Below are 20,636 nucleotides of genomic sequence, written 5' to 3'. Positions count from 1 at the left end.
CTGCCTCTCTGCCTACTTGTGATCTCTGTCTGTCAAATAAATAAATAAAATCTTTAAAAAAAAAAAGGATAGTGTACATCATGACATCAGCTAGGTAGAAGTCACCAGAAATAGTCACTGGAGGCACACACAAGTGTCAGAAAGATTAATATCTATTAACTACCTATGTTGGATTATTTATTACCAACAAAAGCCTCATAGAAAAGTCTAGCATTATCTTGATGTTTCAGTGTAACTTCAGCAACCATCTGGAATACTGTAATTGCTATGACACCGCTTCTGGGTACAGCAAACAGCACAATCATTAAAACAATTTCATTTCAAATATCTTCCTGGAAGCTAATAAATTTTACAGCAGTTTCAATCCTTCCTCATTGCAACAAAGAAAAGCTTAGTTTCAGACAAATTAAAAGTAAATTGATTGCCTAAGGTGAATCTATTCAAATATCACTTTTATGTGTTAGAAATCTTTTCTCCTAGAACTTTAGAGGGAGGAAGGGAGGAAGTGGGGGAGGAAAGGAATGAATGAATCTTGGATAAGGGAATGAGACAGATGATGGAGATAGAGTGTGAAATGGAAAGAAGTCAGTATATGAGAAAGACAAGCTATAGCAACAGAGGGAGACTGAAAGACAAGAAAAACCATTAAATCCTTGTTTGCAAAACCAGGTAGAAATCAACTTAAAATAAAATGCAAATGTGTCATTGGGGTGCAGGCCTAACATTTGTGCTCGAATTTATGAATAATAACTATGAATAATGAATACCAAAATTGACGGGATCAAACACCACCTTCTATGTTTACTTGTCATTATCCATCTTTCATGGACAATGCTCAGTTTTATTATTTTGCTCTTTTCCTTAGAAATACTCATAATTATTCTTTTTCCAAGTGTCCATTTAATCATACTAGTAGAAAGCAAGTTCCATTTTTCAGGGTGCTGCCTCAAAAGCAATTAGACAAATTCAGAAGTGAGACCAGTTAATCTATTCTTTGAGGAAGCTTGATCATTTGAAGGCATCCGATGCTTGTCCTGCTGCTCTTACTAGGAAGAAAAAGTCCTTTACACCTTTAGCACATGGTAGTTAATGTTGACCCCCTGGCCCTTAGCTTGTCCAACTCTCCATTGAAAGAAAAAATGGTTGTTCCATCTGAAACATCAAAGAATTCTTGGAATCTCTTTGGGCCACAGCTGTGAGGGCTTTTACTGAGGTGGCTCAAACTCTGAATTATAAGAGTAGCAGAAGGCTTTTTGGTTGAGATGATAGGGGTTAAGACACTCTGATACAGGTATAGTAAAATCTATGTACATACTGACACATAGTGAGCCTAGATTATAGGCACAAAAACAGATCACACACACACACACACACACACACACACACACAATTCATACACATGCATGTGCACATACCACCACCAGTCCTCATCATCCTGAATACTCATTTCCATTCACAAGTTAAAACAATGGAGCATTATATGTCAATTATTTCTTAATAAAGCTGCAAAAAAATCCATGGAACAAATCAAAAGATTATTAAAACTAGTCTGGTAAAACTTAAATGCTCTGCCCTTTTAGTACAGATCATGTATCTTTACAGCCTTGGAATAATCTGTTTTTCCAAAACGTTACATCTCCTGAACTCCATTTTATTGCATTTGCCCCTTGTTGGATAAAACGCCAATCTTTCATGACTGGGTCTGCAAAACATGTACCTAATGAAGGAATGCCATGCTGTGGCTAGAGAAGCCCTGAGAAATCTAGTTCTATGTTCAGAAAACAAGAAAGGACTGAGAGTAGAGAATTTAAAGCTTCATTCAAGCCTGCATGATTTCTGTTCTCTGAGATTCCAATCTGGCAGTTACAGAGGGGGAAGGCACAGACTCATTTAATATAAGATGTTGGATTCTAGCATAGAAATATTCTAAGAGTAAAATGAACTTATTAATTAAAGAAAAAGACTTCTTTGGCCCTAGAGCTTTCTTATCCTCTTAATTCCACTCTGCAATCTTTTTATTTGCTTCTATCGGTTAGTGAACAGAAAATAATCTGGCTTGTTATTAAAACCGCAGATAAAATAATCAGCTTTGGCAAAATGCAAACGGCGCCTAGCTGAAGAGCTAAGGATCATCATCTGCTCATATATTAAGACATGGCACAACTCCTTTATTTATCCTAATGGTCTTGGATTGGAGGCAGGGGGTAGAAAAAGATTGGGAAGGAGAAAAGAGCAGGGCAGATGCAGAATTATATTTTAAACCTCCTGCTGGCATTCAAAGAGCTCTCTCCTGTTATTAATCACACACACGCGTGCGTGCGCGCACACACACAGACACATACACACACACACACAACACAGAATTGCCATGTTGACAGCTTCCTGGATAAGACGCTTATAAAGGACAGTAACTAACAAACAAGGACACTGACAAATGATTTTATTCTCCTGGGGAATCTCTGTCCCCCTTCTTCCAGAGTTCATGCAAACTGAAAAGTTTATATGTTCAACGCCCTATTATCCATTCCAATATGGGAGGTCAGCGGTATTTCAACAAAGAAACCACTCATGAGTAATGATTTTACAGAGACAAGAGTGGGAAAATGAACTGTTTGAAATGAGTCTAATTCCTTGTGTGACGGCTAATAAAAAGAAACATCTGAACACAGTGCTTGAGAAGCATTTTTGTATTGTTCAACAGACTGAAGATAATAGCCTTTTTTCTGGTCTGCATTACCATTAATAACAGCCTTCCCTTCTGGTCATCTGTGTTTACAGAAGGAATAAAGATTGATACAAGAGTTCGCTTTTCTTCTGCACCACCCAAATAGACACAGATTGTCCAGATGATTTCTTTTTTAGCACACATAAACCAACTTTTATTTTAAAAAGCAAAACTAATCAGAGTACCTAAATGTTTCAGAAATTACTTGGGGATTGTGAGGAAGCCAGAGAATTTCCTAGGTAGTTCTCTGAAAGGTTGTTTGGAGTGTGAAAGGGGTCGCTCACATTTTGCCTTTGTTTAAGGAAGCCCTTGAACTCTCTTGAGAGGCAATCTTCCATCTGTTCTATTTACTGTCTCCTGACCACACCCTGAAGATTCTCCAGGGCTGGGGAAGAGTAAATTGATTATGCACTAGATGGTGTAAGTGTAATCCACTAACTGTAGGTTGTCAGCTCCCCCAGTGCATTTAAGATGGAATTGCCTTTACAAAATTTCAACATAGTCACAGGCACTACATAAAGGAAGGTTCCCCTGGAGTTCAATGGACCTTTTGTTCCCACCTATAAATAAGAAGTGCTCTCATGAATTAATTCGTATTCCTCTTTTCTCATCTCATTTCCCTTTTCTCCATTCCATAGGATTCAACTTGTTTCTGCTATGCCCAAAATAGCCTTGTCTTAACCATTCAGTTCAGACTCTCTTCCTCCAGCTTTGTAGCCTTTCCTCGTCACATCAAATCTTTCTGCCTAGAAACTCACAACTCCAGGGAAGCTACAGGGAGGAAATCAGAAACAAGAGCAGCCGCCAAGTCTGACAGAAAATCCACCAATATGGAAAAAATCTGTTCTCTGGGACATTTCCTCCTTCCCACCAAGGAACCTTCAGAATAAGCCTAATGATTCTTGGGGCGGGGGGCAGGGAGGGCTCCAAATATGAGAAACAGCTGTGTCTCCTTCTGGAATGTCCTCAGCAAGGTATTTTACCAGCACCCCTTACAAGAAAAACTTGGAGAGGAATATTAACTGTACAACTACAAACACAGTCTGCACATCCTATAATAAAGAGACCACATTTCCCTATTAGGAGGGTAAATGGTTAATTTTTATTATAAAATAAAAATTAAAAACTTGCAATTCCCTCAAATTCTAAAGAAGTTGCCATGAATTTTATGTCTGCCCCCAAAAAAATCAACGGGGTATTCAGTAAGCTACTGAAGGATTTGCTCACTGGAAATTCATAGTCTAATGTAACACTGTTCCTCTCCTGTTCTTCACGTTAATATCATTGGGCCATCAGCCAAAGCCTAGAGAAGTAAGCTTCATCTTGGTGAATTGGAATCTCTAGTGTCAGATACAGTCATCCTGACTAACGGGAACTATAGCTTGCCAAAATCTATAGCCTCCCTGTCTGTTCCATCCATCAAATATGCTTAGAAGTCCCATGGCACGAGCCCAGCAGTCCACAGATCCCAATCAACTATCAATAGCTTAAGTGTAAGTGATTGTAGATGAAGTCGAAGCCAAATGTGTTTCCTTTTCAGTTGCAGGAATTCCAGTGCTATCATGTTTCCAGTGCTATCATGGCACCTACAGGGTTCACGCCTAACGAATTGGACAAGAAGCCAGGATCTAAGTGTTATAGGATGCTCTGCACATGTTACAGTTACAGCATTCAGCATAGCACTAATAGGCATCCTAGTCTTGAGTTCCAGGCATGCCACATGAACAGTACTGAAAGGCCTGCCTGCTCCCTGGTTAGATATGATGGAAGACGTAGGGGTTCCCATATGCCCCGCTGCTAGTATAGAGGCCTCTTTATGTCTCTTCAGATTCCCACAACTTCAGATTCCCAGAACAAAGGAATGTACGTGCTTACATCACAGCCTAGAACTCTATAGCAAGTGTCTTGCTTCTCTGACATCCCAATATTGCACTGAAAGGTCATTTATTGAATTTTCCTCCCCATCCTATTCTTGAACACTTCCCGTATGATCCAAACTCAGTACTCTACCACACCAGCTTTTCTTCCCAAACCAGAGACTTTCTATTCTGCAAAAGGATATTGTGTCTCAGAGACACTGCTTTAAAAGGAGTTGCTCAGGAAAATAGTCAGCTGTATTAGGAGTAAACCTAACCTACTGGCTTATCCCCCAAATGCAATAGCATCCCAGTGCATTTAAAAGATAATGTTTTATTTTCTTCCTTGATCAGAACCATGTCCTGGCATTCGTACCCAGTGGAAAGCCAACTAACTGCCTTAGTTTTAATTATAACTGACCTTCCCAAAGAATAACCTGGAGAATCCAAGGCATGGAAACCTGCTACTTCATCAAAAGTCCATACCTTGGAGCTCAGGAATATGCATGCCCATATGCCTCTTTGGAGGTACAGAACAATTACTAGACTCTATGAATTGGATGATCCATAATATTTGTATTTGTGATGGAGAAACCACATTTCCTTCCACAATAGTAGTGCTTATATAGTAAAAGTCTTTAGCATTATTGAGCTAGTCCTGATGTAAATGAATCTCAATGACAAAGCTGAGTCCAGATATCAGAACAAACTGGTCCTTTCTGAACTTGGTATTTCTCTGCTCTTGCTTCCGGTGATCACAGAAAGAATCAAACTAAATATAAATGCAGCTCTAATTTTATTAGGTGTTTTATTTTTTATTGTCATATTTAATATTTTGGGCTTTCTTATTTTGTGCAATGCCTTCCCTTTGTTTGTTTCCTAGCACCGTAACTGGAACATCTTGGAGGGTAGGCTTTAAAGTGTCCTAACCCTAACCTACTTCTCATCCCCTACTGCTAAGAAGATATGAGACAGTATAATTAACACCAGCTGCCCATTTTCACTTTTGACTCTAGGAGCTGAGCAAGCCACACACAGGGTGTGGACTGGAGTAGGTGGAAGAATGTCTGGCTCCAGCCCAGCCTTGATGGGCCCATCCCAAACTACAAGCCTCCATTACACAATACCTAAGTTCTTCAATCATGTTTACACAGCTGGAGCTGTGCAGACCTTGAAAATCATGCAAAGCACAGACTGGGTATAACTGCTCCCTGTTTCATTCTGGATTTAATCCTGTTTATAAATGAATAAGTGAATGTACTAAATTCCCAGTGTTGGGATAACAGCTACTGGAAAGAAAGAGAAAGCTCCCTTCCTGAGCAGAGTATTCATTACCAGGACTTCAGCAGCCCACGGGGTGAAGCTTTCTGTCTGCTAGTAAGTAAGCAGCAGCCAATAAAATCTAAGTCCAGTAGGAATAGCAGTAATAACAGGGAATACAACCATCCACCTCAGAAAACAATTCATTCTACAACTACATGGAAAAACTGCTTATAATGAAAAGGTTGGCACTACCTCACTGAGGCAGGGTTTCTGACCATTCTCACCCTTGAGAGTATGGGTGAGTCTTCTCTCCCCTTCATAGAACCCCCACTGTGAGTTTGCCGTGTTCCTGTTCACCAACACCAAGAAGAGACCTCCCCACAGCTCATCCCCAGCTCCAAACGTAGGGGAAAATAGAGCGTCAGCTTGGTCCTAGGCATTTGACAACCATGAGGACCTAACACCATAGGGACTGGTGAATAAAATCCTTTAACACTGCTAATTTGGGTGGGGGGGGGCAGGAAAGCTAAGGCAAACCTTTCTGTTGCAGCACTGTATCTGAAGGCAAGCTTCTCTCAAGAAAAAATGACATATATGTAAGTCACCTCTACTGGAGCAACTCAAGACATAATCTGCTCCTTGTCAAAAGAGCTTACTTATGCCCTGCAGCACATCTGAATCCAGCTCTTCTCAGCGAAGTGCACATTTGGAAAAGACACCATCTCTCTTGCAGAGGCAGTGTAGCATAGGGTCTAAGACTATGTGATCTGGAGCAGGATTGCTTGGTTTAAGTCCCAGTTCTACCATTTTATAGCCCTATTATATGGAAGTTACTTAAAGTTACTCTCTGTGCCTTGGTTTGTTTTTATTTTTTCCATCTGTAAGATAGGAATAATAGCACTGACCTCCTGGGGGTGTTAGGATGGTTTATTTTGAGGGGGGGTTACCTTTTTGAAAATTTAAAATGATTATTTGTAATGTTCCAATGATTTCTAATTTACAGAAGGAGGAAAAGACATGAAATGAAACCATATTTCAGCCAACAATCACATGATAAGAAAAATAAAGTGGGAATGCATGTAAACCAAGCTAAAGAGTTTCTGGCACAAAGGAAGAACTCACTACATGTTAAGTATTGTTATTAATCAGGAAGCTCTGACTCTTTGGGAATAGATGGGAGTCCAAGCTGGCATTATTCTTAGACCATGTAAGCCAACTATGGTGGGATATCAAGGAAGGGATGCTAGGAGAGACTCCATGTTAAAGATATCGCCCTCATCAGGGCTGCCTTGGCGACCCAAATGCTACCATTGATTTTTTTCTTTGTATTATCATTACATTAAATAACTGGAGAGGATTAAGAGGCACAAACTGTCTGTTATAAAATAAATGATGGAGATGAAAAGTACAGCATAGGAATATAGACAATAATATTATAATATCATCATGTGGTATGGATGGTAACTACACTTAACATTGTGAGCATAACATAATGTATAGAATTGTCAATTCACTATGCTATACACCTGAAACTAATGTAATAGTGAATGTCAACTATACTTCAATAAAAAAAGATATTAAATGCTATTTGCAAAGGGACACCAGTGAGTTTCACAGGTCCCTTGAAATAATTAGGACCTTGGGAAAATGGAACATGGAACAGATAAGTTTATATGTTGGAAGCAGAAAACAAGCAAAGAAAGCCTGAGAATGCAGGGCCCTGAGTAGAAAGGCTAATGGTGACAGAAACTAAGAAAACCCAAGAGGAGCACTGGATGCCTGTGCTCTCAAATGGAGGGGAAGATGCAGGCAGATAGATATGGTCACACTGTTAACACAATTTTGCCAAGGGCTCACCCTTGAATACTCCTTCTGAGAATGTGAGCAATGTTCTTTCTCTCTGTGCTTGCTTTCCTCTTAGATACAAAGCTAATTCTGACTCTGCTGCAACAGATCTCACCACTTAGGAAAAATAACCACACCCACAGAACACACTCAAATTTAAAATCTAGACCTCAGAAAGGAAATACTGACAAGATACCTAATAGGTTAAGTATGAATAATTAAATTGAATGAGGCACTTGGGGTGGGGAAGCAAAACCAGGCTTCATCAAACACATTTGTAACAACACTGCTAAACTGACAATACAGAAGGCTTTTGGTTGATTAACCGGGAGCATAATGTGAGAAGGGAGTTGGAGTAGAGCACAGAAGCTGATTGATAGCTTAGATGTAAGGGCAAGGTATGATATGTGCAAATCCTGACAATTAACCATTGATGTGAGTAATCATAAAATTAAAGGCCAGAGGGGCAGATAAAGTCAGAGCATCTAGAGAAAAACAGCAATCACTTTCTGAAACACAGGCACATAGAAGTAAGACAAAAAGACCAAAGGGCAAGAATGCTTCTTGGGAATTGTAATGCAAAATCTGTGAAGTGAACAAATAGGGGTCATCTAATTCAGGGACAAAGTACATTTAGGATCTTCTTATCCTCTCTTTATCTAAAAAAACCACATCAGCAACATCAGGCTAGGTTCTCCCCATAGATGATTCAGCACGTCAAAAAGCTGAACAATGGAATCACCAGAGATAATGAGGCAAGCAGAACTCTGAAGGACTGCTAGATCTCTTCTCATAAGAATTAAACCCCCAAAAGATTGAAAGGAACCAAAGGCAATGAGAGTAACTCTGGCCATGAGATTTGAGAGTTCTAGCACCAGGAGATGGGCTAGTAGTCCTGAACTAATGACCAACTAAGAAACTGAAGGAAAGAGCTAATGATTCCATTTTGGGAAAGGCAGAGGCAGCTGCCAAAGCATTAGAGAAGAAACAGCTGTGTTCTTCACTTAGGGGAAAGACCTAATTAAGTTGAAAATTGCAAACTATTCAGAAATGAATGATTCAGTAAGGGAGAGGGAAGATGAGAACATGAAGCAGGCGTAAAAGGAAAAGAGGACCATTTCCACAAAAATACACACACTTAAAAGCAGAGTTAGGCTAAACACATGCAAACAAAAGTCAAAGAAGAAAAAGAAATTCAGAATGTTTTACACAAGCTAGCTTCACCACTGTTTCATGTTAATTTCCCTCACTATGATGGAATGATATTTACAACCCCATGACTAAGATTTCCCATTCTGGTCTTCAGAAATACAGAGGAAAATCCAGCCAAAATCCCTTCTACTCCCCCAACAATCTTTTCATACTAAATGAAAAATAAAGAGTCCTAAACTATCAGCAATAATTAGCCCCTATATAAAAATCAACCCGGGGCGCCTGGGTGGCTCAGTGGGTTAAAGCCTCTGCCTTCCGCTCAGGTCATGATCCCAGGGTCCTGGGATCACGCCCCGCGTCTGGCTCTCTGCTCAGCAGGGAGCCTGCTTCCTTCTCTCTCTCTCTCTGCCTGCCTCTGCCTACTTGTGATCTCTCTCTGTCAAATAAATAAATAAATTAAAAAAAAAATCCACCCAGTCCAAATTCTCCACTTACGATAAGAAACCTGGGGCCCAAGGAGAGAAAGTAAGTTGCTCGAGATCACAAATGGAGTTAGTAACAGATTCAGGACCTGAATCCAGATACCTGAATCAGGGTTTTCCTTCCCTATGCAACAAAAACCACAGTTAAAAGGAAAAAATAATAATTTTTTCAATACCTATTGGAAAGTAAAGAGTCATCACAGGATGTTTTAATAATATGGAGATATTTTTTAGATCATCTTTGAGAAATGACCATCCCTAAAATGCTCATACAGTACCACAAAGAACAAGGAAATCTAGAATGACTGGGCCATCTGACAAAACTTTTAGCGTTTATTGCAATAAAAACATTCAATCCATAAAAGTCCAGATTAGAGGAAATGACAAGGGGAACAGAAGCGAAAGACTTGAATTTCATCAGGTACTTTTTGAACGAAAAAGTTTTAAACTCTCACATAAGCAAGAATCCAGCAAGGTTAGAGGGAATGAAACTTCAAGAACATTCAAGCTGTGATTCAATTGAAATGTTGTGGTCAACAGAATTGCCAGTGACACAGAAAACACAGCAGGCCAACTCAAAGAGTAAAATGTAAGAAACAAAGTGAAAGGCCAGTATCTATACAGCTAGCACCACTGTAGACCCTCCTGGGTATTATCAAACATGCCTCCTGGGCTAGTTAGGCACACCAGTTATTTCCTTCTATCTCACAGTAATGCTTCTGACTCCCTGATCTTTCTGGCTTCACTGTTAAACTCTGCTGCAGTTTCCTAATCTTTCTGGCTTCGCTGTTATACTCTGCTGCAGTTTCCCTAAGCAACATTCTTTCTAAACTGGAGGAGATAGTCCTTTTAGAACTGGAGGAGGTAGTCCTTTCAGAACTTCCTGCTAGTCCAGTAGGCTTTGAGATTTCAAATGGAAAAACAGAACAATGCCCTGGACTAATATAACAAAGCCAGGAAACACAAACTCTCTTTAATCCTTGCCCTGTCTTAAGAGTAAATTATTTCACCTTTGGAATTTGTAAAATGGGGTAGATGAGTACTGCCCTGAGGATCCAACATTGGCAGATGGCATCTGTTGTTTGGTAGTGTTCACAGCAATGAACTGATCAAGATTTGTTCACTGAAGGTCTTCTCCACTCATAGTAGTGTGTTATGAGCTGTGAGGGAAGAGGGGAAAAAGTGATAAAGAAGAAAACGGTACCAAATGAAAAGAAGCATAAAAATCTTCCACAAGGGAATGCTGAGCTACTACAACCAAAAAAAATTCTTACTTAATGTCATTGAAAATATCTCCATTTTTCGTAAAAATGGTGGAAGAGAAGTTATCCCTAGAAGGAAAGAGGATAGAGTAAGGCTGAACTTAAAAGGGGTAGGGCTGGAGAAAGAGCTACATAAGAAACATCAAAGAAGAAAGTGTATGGAGAGAGAGGGATGGGGAAGAAAAGATAAACAAAAGTCTGTACTAAAGGTAGCAGTTTGCAACTGACCCCATAGAGGAAAGAGTGCAAGATTTGGCTTAAAGTGTTAGACTTAGACAAAGATATCACATGTTAGAAGGAGGAGTCTTAAATTTTGTTTATGGAAAATGGAGACAGTTAACAACTAGGAATAGCCACCTTGCTTAGAAAAAGAGGAATGAACAAATAATATAAGTCCATTGTACCCTTTGACTTATTTGGCCCCTAATACTAGGGTGAAAAGTCCCTCCCTTGGGAGTTCTTCACTGGTCTTTCGGGTTTTTTTTGTTTTTATTTATTTTTTTATTTATTTGACAGATAGAGATCACAAGTAGGCAGAGAGGCAGGCAGAGAGAGAGAGAGAGGTGGAAGCAGGCGCCCTGCTGAGCAGAGAACACGATGTGGGGCTTGATCCCAGGACCCTGGGATCATGACCCGAGCCAAAGGCAGAGGCTTTAACCCACTGAGCCACCCAGGCGCCCCCACTGGTCTTTAGTTTTTAACTGTACTTTTTTTTTCTGAAATAGACTTCACTTTGATTTTCACCCCATGCTTCATGACATTACCACTGAGCAGCTTCCAAGAAAGGAATGCCAAAGGGAGGAAATTAAGATGAAAGAGTAATTACCCCTCAAAGCAAGCACACCATACCATCTGTTAACTTGAGTATGGCACTCATTACGGATCCACTGGCAAATGGCCGTGTGCTCAGGAATCTGAAAAAATTGGGCCCAGAACCAAAAATGCAGGAAAAAAAGAGCTTAGAAATTGAAGGATCTTAACAATTATCAACCACCTCATTTTACATTAAAAATAAGCAAAAAGCTAATTAATGTGATATAAACTGTGTATATAGGTGTTGAAGAGGTGGGAAGTAAAATACAAATCAGGACAAACTGATAGTCAAGAAAGACTTTTTTCTTATAAGACTTCAATTTTGCACAAGATTTTAAAGGAGAAAGTGATATGGGCAAGTGAACAAGGAAAATAAACCAAGAAGAAGAATGACTTCATCAGCCTCACCTATCACTATCATTCTTTGATTGTCTACTACAGAAAAGGCACTTTTCTATGCCTTTTATGTGTGATCTCATTTAATCCTTACAACCACTCTGTAATGTAGGTACTACCAGAATCCTCCATCCTACAGATGAGAAACCCAAACATTAGACAGGACAAGAAACATGTGTACAACCACACAACTATTAATTTGTGTAATATGATGAGAACTGAAAGCCCCTGACTCTCGGGTCAGTGCTCTCTTTCTGTTAAACTAGATTGTGCTGAAAGTGAAAGTGCTCAGGTCAACAGGCCAGCAAGCAGAAGGACACAGAAATAATAATTTTAAAAAAACCTATCTGATTCATGATAATACTGTACTAACAAAAGGTATTATGCAAATATAAATATCACTTTGGTTTTTAATCCCAGCAACATTATTGCAACACTGCTCATCAGCCCATCTATGAATATATGAATTGGGATTTTGAGAGTTTAGTGACTTATCTGGGGCTTTGTGATGAATAAATAATAGAGTGAAAACTATAATTCTTAGTTTTCCCTGGGCAGCATGGCATTATATTAGGGCTATAATTATCTTTTTAGCATTTTTCATATAGCACATAGATTTGGATTTTAAGGAAGTCAAAAATTATGTACTTCCAGTTACATTGATCATGGAACGTTATGTTCAATCTATGAAACTTTCTCAGAATCTTTTTCAAAAACAGTGCCTGTCCCTATGTTGTAAGTTCTTTTTGACTATCCCTAATTCCACACAGTTCTCTGTGTATTTGAAACCCCCTTCTCCCTCTCCCTTTCGTCCTCCCTCCACTCTGTTCCGCCCACCGTCTTTCTCCCTTCCCCTTTCTGTCTCCATTTATTGGCAAACACAAACATGTCATAAGGTCCTTTACAAGCCAAAATATTTTATGCCACAAAACCACAGTCTGCCACCTAAATTCACCATACTATAACCAGTGAAGATGAGTCATGTGACATATTAATATAAGACAACCAGCTCTAAGCAAGGCAAGAGTAAAAAAAAAAAATTCATTTATCAGCTATATATTTGAGTGGCCTTCTCCTGGTATTTATATAGAAAGGATTTTATAAGGTACCTTGGTTGAGATTTTTTTATCATTAACAAATTCATTTTTCCACTACAAAAGGAGGCAGAAATCCAAAGACACATAAATTCCTACCATTACTCAGATGACACTGTCCCCATGGATCTGCTGTGAGCTCATTCATATGACAAGGAGATATGACACTTCAGGTAGGAGCTGTGCATTTTTCAGTCCATTTGAAAAAAAAAGAATAGGAAAGATCCTTTGAAGGGTGACTTTTTTAAAGGAAAGCTAGAAATGAAAAATGTATCTCCTCATTTATTTCTTAATGAAAGTCTGGGCATGAGATAGGAACCAAAAAAAAAAAAAAAAGAAACAAAATGTTATCTGCCACCCATTAGCCATTTAAGAGCAGTGAAGCAATAAAGGGAGAGCAGGGAAGAAGGATCAGGATGCTGGGGTTGGGGCATGTACATTTTTACATAGGGAGAGCAAAGCAGAGTCAATGCCACCAGGAAAGGATTATAGCTTTGTTTGCCTCACCACAGGTGCTTAAGAGCATACATTTTATAGTGTAGATTAACACAAACCTCTTTTCCAAGTTTCATGAAAACCTTTGGTAGACATTCTATAATTCCTCAAACCAGAATCTGGGCTAATTCAGAAAAATGATTTGATAGTGAAGGCAGCTTTTCAGCATCTAGACATTTGACAGTGAGTAAATCAAGTAACAATTACTCAATGTTACTTTGGACATTGATAGCTCTGGGCAAACTCAGAAGGTTGTCACCCTTAGCACCCCTTTTCTGTGCTTCCCCCCTCTGAGACTCTTAATGTTCAATATTCTAGAAACCATCCCCCCATCTATGCTAAATTCCATATTTAGAAACAATCTAGCAACAGTCATTTAACAACTTAGTGTAAATTTGAACAAATTCATTCCCTCTTCCCAAGGGTTGCTTGAAGTTTGAACTGTTATTGTAAAATGAAATGCCTAACCCTCTATTAAAGGGATCACAGACAGCAGCAAAGAGATGAGGTTTTGGATGGTGGTGTCCCTGAAATTATGCAAGGAGGATATTTCATTAACTGAATCTCTGTAATAACAGCCCTTTTTATTTTTTGAGCACTTACTATGTACCAGGAAGTACCCTATCTGGATCATCTCACAACCACCCTGAGAAGCAATTTCTTTTTTTTTAAGATTTTATTTATTTATTTGACACAGAGAGAGAGAGAGATCACAAGCAGGCAGAGTGGCAGGCAGAGAAAAAGGGGGAAGCAGGCTTCCTGCTGAGCAGAGAGCCCGATGAAGGGCTCAATCCCAGGACCCTGAGATCATGACCCGAGCTGAAGGCAGAGGCCTAAGCCACTGAGCCACCCAGGTGCCCCAGCAATTTCTTTTTTATTCCCATTTTGCAGATAAGAATATTGACGATTCAAGAAAAAATAATAAGTAACTTGACTAAGGTCAATGGTTATTAAGTGGCAAAGAAATGAATAGAACTTGGATTTGTCTTATTCCAAAATCTCAACTCTTAGCCACCATGATGCTGTTCTTGCCTTTGGATTTATAGGCAGACTAGTGATGTCAATCTTGAGAATAGAATAGAGTAGAAGCAGTTGTGCTGACTCAATATGACTTGCTCATATTATTTAGAGCCTGAATTGATGGTGTATCATCTATCTGGAAGATTCTAGTGACAATTAGAAGACTCAGTACATAACAAGATTAGCTAGTACATATTAAGGGAAGTCCAGATTATGCCCTTCATGTCCCTGCCAAACTCAGTTGCAACCCCAGATATTTGTATCTTACTTCTCTCATTACTCCTCATTTCCATTTCCTCTTTCTTTGTCAATTAGTTAAGATTCTGACTTTGAGTCTCAACTTAAATGGCTATCATTCCTCTGTTAACTTTTTGGAATTCTATGCTTGTCTCCCTCTCAGAGTTGCTGTAAGGAATAAATAATATATTATAACATTATAACATGAACTCCTACTGCAATGATTTGGGGGACATTTCAGCACTTTAAACTTTCTATATTGAAGACAGTGAAAACTTAAGATACCAAAGGGGCTCTAAGTAATGCTACAAGTAGAATATTGGGTTCTGTGCCTACATTTCTGGTATTGGTATCTTAAACTCTAAAAGATCCTAGATAATTAATATTAAGCGTCTGGAAGAAGTATCCTATTCTGAATCAAAGAAAACAATGTCTAATGTTGCAAATCTCACTTATTTAATATACAGTCAATTCCTCATCCAGAGATTCTGTCCACAAGAATCATATAAGTCATTTGTTGTAGGTAATTTTTATTTAAAACAAATGAAAGAGAAATGAGGCACTTAAAGGTGCTGTAGATGGAGAAACAAAAGCACAGGATGAAGATAGGCATTCAACACTCAACACTTATGTCACAATGTTCTTTGCTCAGTGATGCACTTATTTCTGGGTATGAAATCTATCAAAGATGGAATGGGAATGTGGCACTACAGCAGCAAGAAATGCTTGCCCTTCGTATTTACCATGCAAATGTAATAGTTTGAATGTTAAATGGGCCCATTTGATAAGCTATCATTTTGAGCTAAACAGCTCTTATACAATATAGAAGACTTCCCTTCATCCAACAGTACAATGCTCATTTCTTGGCTCATCATCTTGCAGAAAGGAAGCAAAACACAAGCCTAACCCCCTCAGGCAATCAAGAGGAATTAAGTCCAAAGCAAAAGGCAGATAAGCAGTCTGGAAGGCAAGGCTACAGGCTGGGAATGGGTACCTTCAGACTGTGGACATACAATGCTGATAGAAACATCTGCCACCCACTTCAGTACCACTGGAATCTGGAGAGCATAATAAATTACACCAACTACTGAAGCAACTTTTTCTGGCATTTAAATTACTGGAACATTATGGATTAATCACACAAACTTTAATGCCAAGTCAGTCATTTTCCCTCATGAGGAGAAACACCATACTAATGGAAGCCTTAAAGTAGATTGTATCTCTTTGAAAATTGTATTTTAAACCAAAGATCCAAAGCAGATACTTTTATGGGTCTCTAATTAGTGTCACAAAGGAAACACCAAAAGATTAATAAGAGATGGTTAGTTTGGAATGGTGGTTTCTTGGTGCCAACTCCAGCAGCAAAATGTGTTTGCAGACTCTTTAGTTGCATAGATTGATCATCATCTGAATTCAAGAAGCGCTCACTTGCTATGTTAGCAGAAGGCTAGTGTGATTCAATACACCTATCCTACAGCTAACTGGGTCCAACAGTAAAATAACGTTTTCTGTAGTCAAAGGAGGAAGTTTGTCTTTGCCTCCAACTTCAGTTGACATCAATTATAAATCTTAAAGGGTTTGGTGAAGCTCTGAGAGGCACAATGATATCTTCTAAATTGACAGTTGGCACAAAGTTCTTGCTCCAGGTCTTAACAATCCATGTTGGGCATAGACACTGTATTTCTGAATGCTTATTTTGCCATTCAGCAAAAATCCTCCAGTGTAGGAAAACCCAGACTTCATAGGTCACTCACAGATAATCACTCAACTTCTAAAATGTGCAGTTTGATAGTCAGTGAGACAAGCAAAAGAATTTGCAGTTTGGTATTTACTCTTGACTTAGTCATTGATTTGCATTTTGACATTAATAAAATCTTTAAACCTCTGGTGCATCTGTTTTTCTTCCAGAAAAAAAAGGAACAGATATTTATATGTAGTATGTCTCTGGAATAAAATGGCCCTTTGAATTAGAAGGACTAAATTTTCAGAGTTTGGGAAGATGGTGGAGTAGGAGGACACTGAACTCACCCCATCCAATGTTTTCAACAAGATATCATCCACATCCAAGTCAATAAACTGGACACAATCTGAACACTTGCAGAAGAACAAACTCTACAACTAAATATAGAAAAGAAGCTGCATCTGGAAGGTTAGTAAGGACAGAAAGACAGAGAGAGGCTGCCCACAGGAGGGGGAGATCTGCACGCTCAGAGAGTGCCTAGAAACTGGCCCTTGTACAGGGAGTTCACAAAGACTAATCCCCATACACACAGCTTTAAAAACCAGAGGGGCTGAATAGGAATACATGAGCTTGTAAAACCAGTGGGGCTTCTAAACTGGAGCTTTAAAGCTCAGCCGACTCAACACTGGGGAGCCCAGAGAACCAGTGATAGCCAGTCACCACCCTTAAAGAAAGAGCAGCCTGAGCAGCATAGAGGGGCAACACAAAAACTGCAGTTTACACAACACCAGGGAAACAAGAGACAGATCTGTTCATGCTGATTTCTTAACATTTTGGGGGACTTTGGACACAAGGGAGCTAGCAGGAGCCATTTTCCTCCCTACCCCAGAGCATAAGCATAGAGACACATGCCAGACGCAGGACTACACAGACACTTGCTAACTAACCATCTAGCAGTGTGCCACATGCACAAGTTCTCCTGAGGACTTGCCCACTCCAATCCTGCTGGCCTCAGCCCTGGGCTCAGGACAAATTTTGTGAAAGCTGAGCATGCACCCCACCAGCTGCCTGGTGCACAGCTGCCACCAAATACCATACACATCCACAATGTCACACTTAGCTCTGCACCCAAGACACCCTGTGTATCTCACCCACTCACATATCCCCAGCAGCTGCCTCATGCCACTCCCAGTGAGGTGTCCATAGGTGCTGTCTTGCACCATTCCAAGTCAAGTGTCCCATGCTTCACACTTTGGGCACAGTCACCAGGTGTACAGCTGCAGCCATGCTCCACAGCAACCCCCCCAGCCACTGCACCAGGACAAACCACCACACTGTGCCCAGCAGCATGCCCCCAGCCAGTGTTGCATGCTGCACCTAGCCTCATACCCCTGGCTGGTTGCCCCCAGCAACCAGAACACTTCAGAGGATCTGGCATAGAACTACTGGCCCAGGGCACATTTTTCTAACACCACCACCCTGCTCCCAAGTTTCCTGGCAGGCATGCCCCATCAGAGCTGGCCTGCTTGGGTCCCACTAATACTACAGAGAGCAAGCCCACACCACAACAGACAGAGAGTCAGTGCAGATAACTGCATGGAAATGAAAAGTGACTCAGACACAACAGCAGGGCATAATCAACACACATAAGACACTCTCCTGAAGTACCATGTTCTGGTGAAAAACGGATACCACACTGCAAGCATTCCAGGACCTCTTCTTCATAAAATCACTATTTTTAAGAGAAGATCCAACTGACTTTCTTAACACAGAGAAATAGAGAGAGGCAGAGAAAATGAGGAGACAGAGATATTTATCCCAAATGAAAGAAGAGGACAAGGCCACAGCCAGAGATCTATGTGAAACAGATATAAGTAATATCTATGATAGAGAATTTAAATCAAAGACAATAAAGATACTCACTGGACTTCAGAAGACTGGAAGACATGATTAAGGCACTTAACACAGAGATAACAAATAACATAGTAGAGATAAAGGATATAATAAATGAAAGGAGAAACACACTTGATGGAATGACCAGCAGGATGGAAAAAGCAGAGGAATGAATTAGTGACCTAGAAGACAGAGTAATGGAAAGTAATTAAGCTGAACAAAAGAAAGGAAAAAGAATTATGCAAAACAGGAACACAGAGAAATCTAGGACTCCATCAAATATAATAACATTCATATTATAGAAGTCCCTAGGAAGAAGAGAGAGGAAGGGGGACAGAAAATTTATTTGAAGAAATAACCAAAAACTTCCCTAATCTGAGGAAGGAAACAGATATCCTGATTCAAGAGACACAGAGGACAACCATCAAAATCAATAAGAGTGACACAAGGACATAATGTAATTAAATTTCCAAAATAGAGTGATAAAGAAAAAATTCTAAAAGCAGCAAGACAAAAAAAGTCACTAACTTAAAATGGATAACCCATAAAGCTAGCAGGAGATTTTTCAATAGAAATTTTGTAAGCCAGAAGGGACTGTCATGATTTATTCAAAGAGCTGAATGGGAAAAATCTTCAGCCAAAAATATCCTATCCAACAAGGCTATCATTCAGAAAAGAAGGAGAATTAAACACTTTCCCAGACACAAAAACTAAAGGAGTTCATGGCCACTAAACCAACTCTGCAAGAAACCTTTTAAAGGGACATGTTGAATGGAAAGAACATACACCTAAAATGTGGGGAGGAGAAAAGAATGGGTTCAAACTTAAATGACCATAAACTTAATAAAGATTGCTATATGAGAAGAGGTTATATACCTCATGGTAGTCATATATCAAAACCAGTAATAAACATGCAAAGAATAAAGAGAAAAAAATCCAAATATATCACTAAAGAAAATCAGCAAAACATGAAAGAAGCAGAGAAAATCTTCAGAAACAATGACAAAACAGATAATAAAATAGCAATAAATACATATCAATGATTACTCTGAATGTAAATGGACTAAATGCGCCAATCAGAAGACAATGGAATATTACTCACCCATAAAAAAGAATGAAATCGTGCCATTTGCAACAACATAAATGGAGCTAGTAAGTATTACGCTAGCAAAACAAGCCAGTCAGAGAAAGACAGATACCATATCACTTCACTCATATGTGAAATTAAGAAACAAAACAAATGAACATGGGGGCAGGGGAGAGAGGCAAACCAAGAAATAGACTATGGAGAATGAACTGAGAGTTACCAGAGGGGAGGGGAGCATGGGGATGGGTTAAATAGGTGATGGGGATTAAGCAGGGCACTTGTTGTGATGCACACAGGGTACTGTATGTAACTAATGAATCACTAAATTCTACATCTGAAACTAATACTACATTCTATGTTAACCAAATTTAAATAAAAATCTGGAGAAAGAAAAAAAGACACAGGATGTCAGAATGGATTAAAAAAAAAGACTCTCTATATGCTGCCTACAAGAGACCCATTTTATTTTTTATTTTTTTATACCCAAGTAGTACTCCATTAAATACTACTTTATTTTTTTTCAGTGTTCCAAGATTCATTGTTTATGTACCACACCCATTGCTCCATGCAATACATGCCCTCCATAATACCACCAACAGGCTCACCCAGCCCCCTATGCCCCTCCCCTCTAAAACCCTCAGTATGTTTCTCAGAGTCCACAGTCTCTCATGCTTTGAAAGAGATCTATTTTACATCTAAAGACATCTGCAGATTAAAAGTGATGGGATGGAGAAACATTTAACATGCAAATGCACATGAAAAGAAAGCTGGAGTAGCAAAACTTATAACTAACAAAATAGACTTTAAACAAAGACTATAATAAGAGCCAAAGAACACAACATAATAACAAAGGGAACAATCCAACAGGGAGATATAACAATTGTAAATATTTATGCACCCAACATAGGAGCATCTAAATACATAAAACAGTTAATAACAAACATAAAAAAAACTAACTGATAATAACACATTAATACTAGGGGACTTTAACACCCCACTAAAATCAATGGACAGATCATCTAAATAGAACATCAAAAGGAAACAATGGCTTTGAATGACACACTGGAATGCATGCGTTTAACTTATATATTCAGAACACTGCATTTTAAAACAGCAGAATACACAATCATTTCAAGTGCACTGAACATGGAATAGTCTTTAAAAAAGATTACATTTTAGCCCACAAAACAAACCTCAACAAATTCAAGAAAATTGAAATCACGGTAGTACATACTTTCTGACCACAATGCTATGAAACTACAAGTCAACACAAGAAAAAAATCTGTAAAGACCACAAATGCATGGAGGTTAAGCAACATGCTACTAAAAAATGAA

The 20,636-nt window shown here is 39.2% G+C and overlaps 1 protein-coding gene across 4 annotated transcripts in view; it reads right to left on the bottom strand.

The window, feature by feature from the left end:
• The window catches only part of PCDH19 (protocadherin 19), a 116,726-nt gene that overhangs the window by 11,881 nt on the left and 84,209 nt on the right, over positions 1–20,636 (bottom strand). The window contains exon 5 of one of the 4 annotated variants that reach the window (XR_004385483.1): positions 10,334–10,483. The exons of the other annotated variants lie outside the window; for them this stretch is intronic. The gene's annotated coding sequence lies outside the window, so the exon portion shown is untranslated. The remainder of the gene's footprint in view (positions 1–10,333; positions 10,484–20,636) is intronic. 4 annotated transcript variants of the gene reach the window in all.

Source organism: Lontra canadensis, unplaced genomic scaffold (assembly GCF_010015895.1).
Source record: "Lontra canadensis isolate GAN:19392208 unplaced genomic scaffold, GSC_riverotter_1.0 scaffold77, whole genome shotgun sequence".
Taxonomy (NCBI): Eukaryota; Metazoa; Chordata; class Mammalia; order Carnivora; family Mustelidae; genus Lontra; species Lontra canadensis.
The sequence above is the reverse complement of the archived record's forward strand: the minus strand, read 5'-3'. Positions and strand labels throughout refer to the sequence as shown.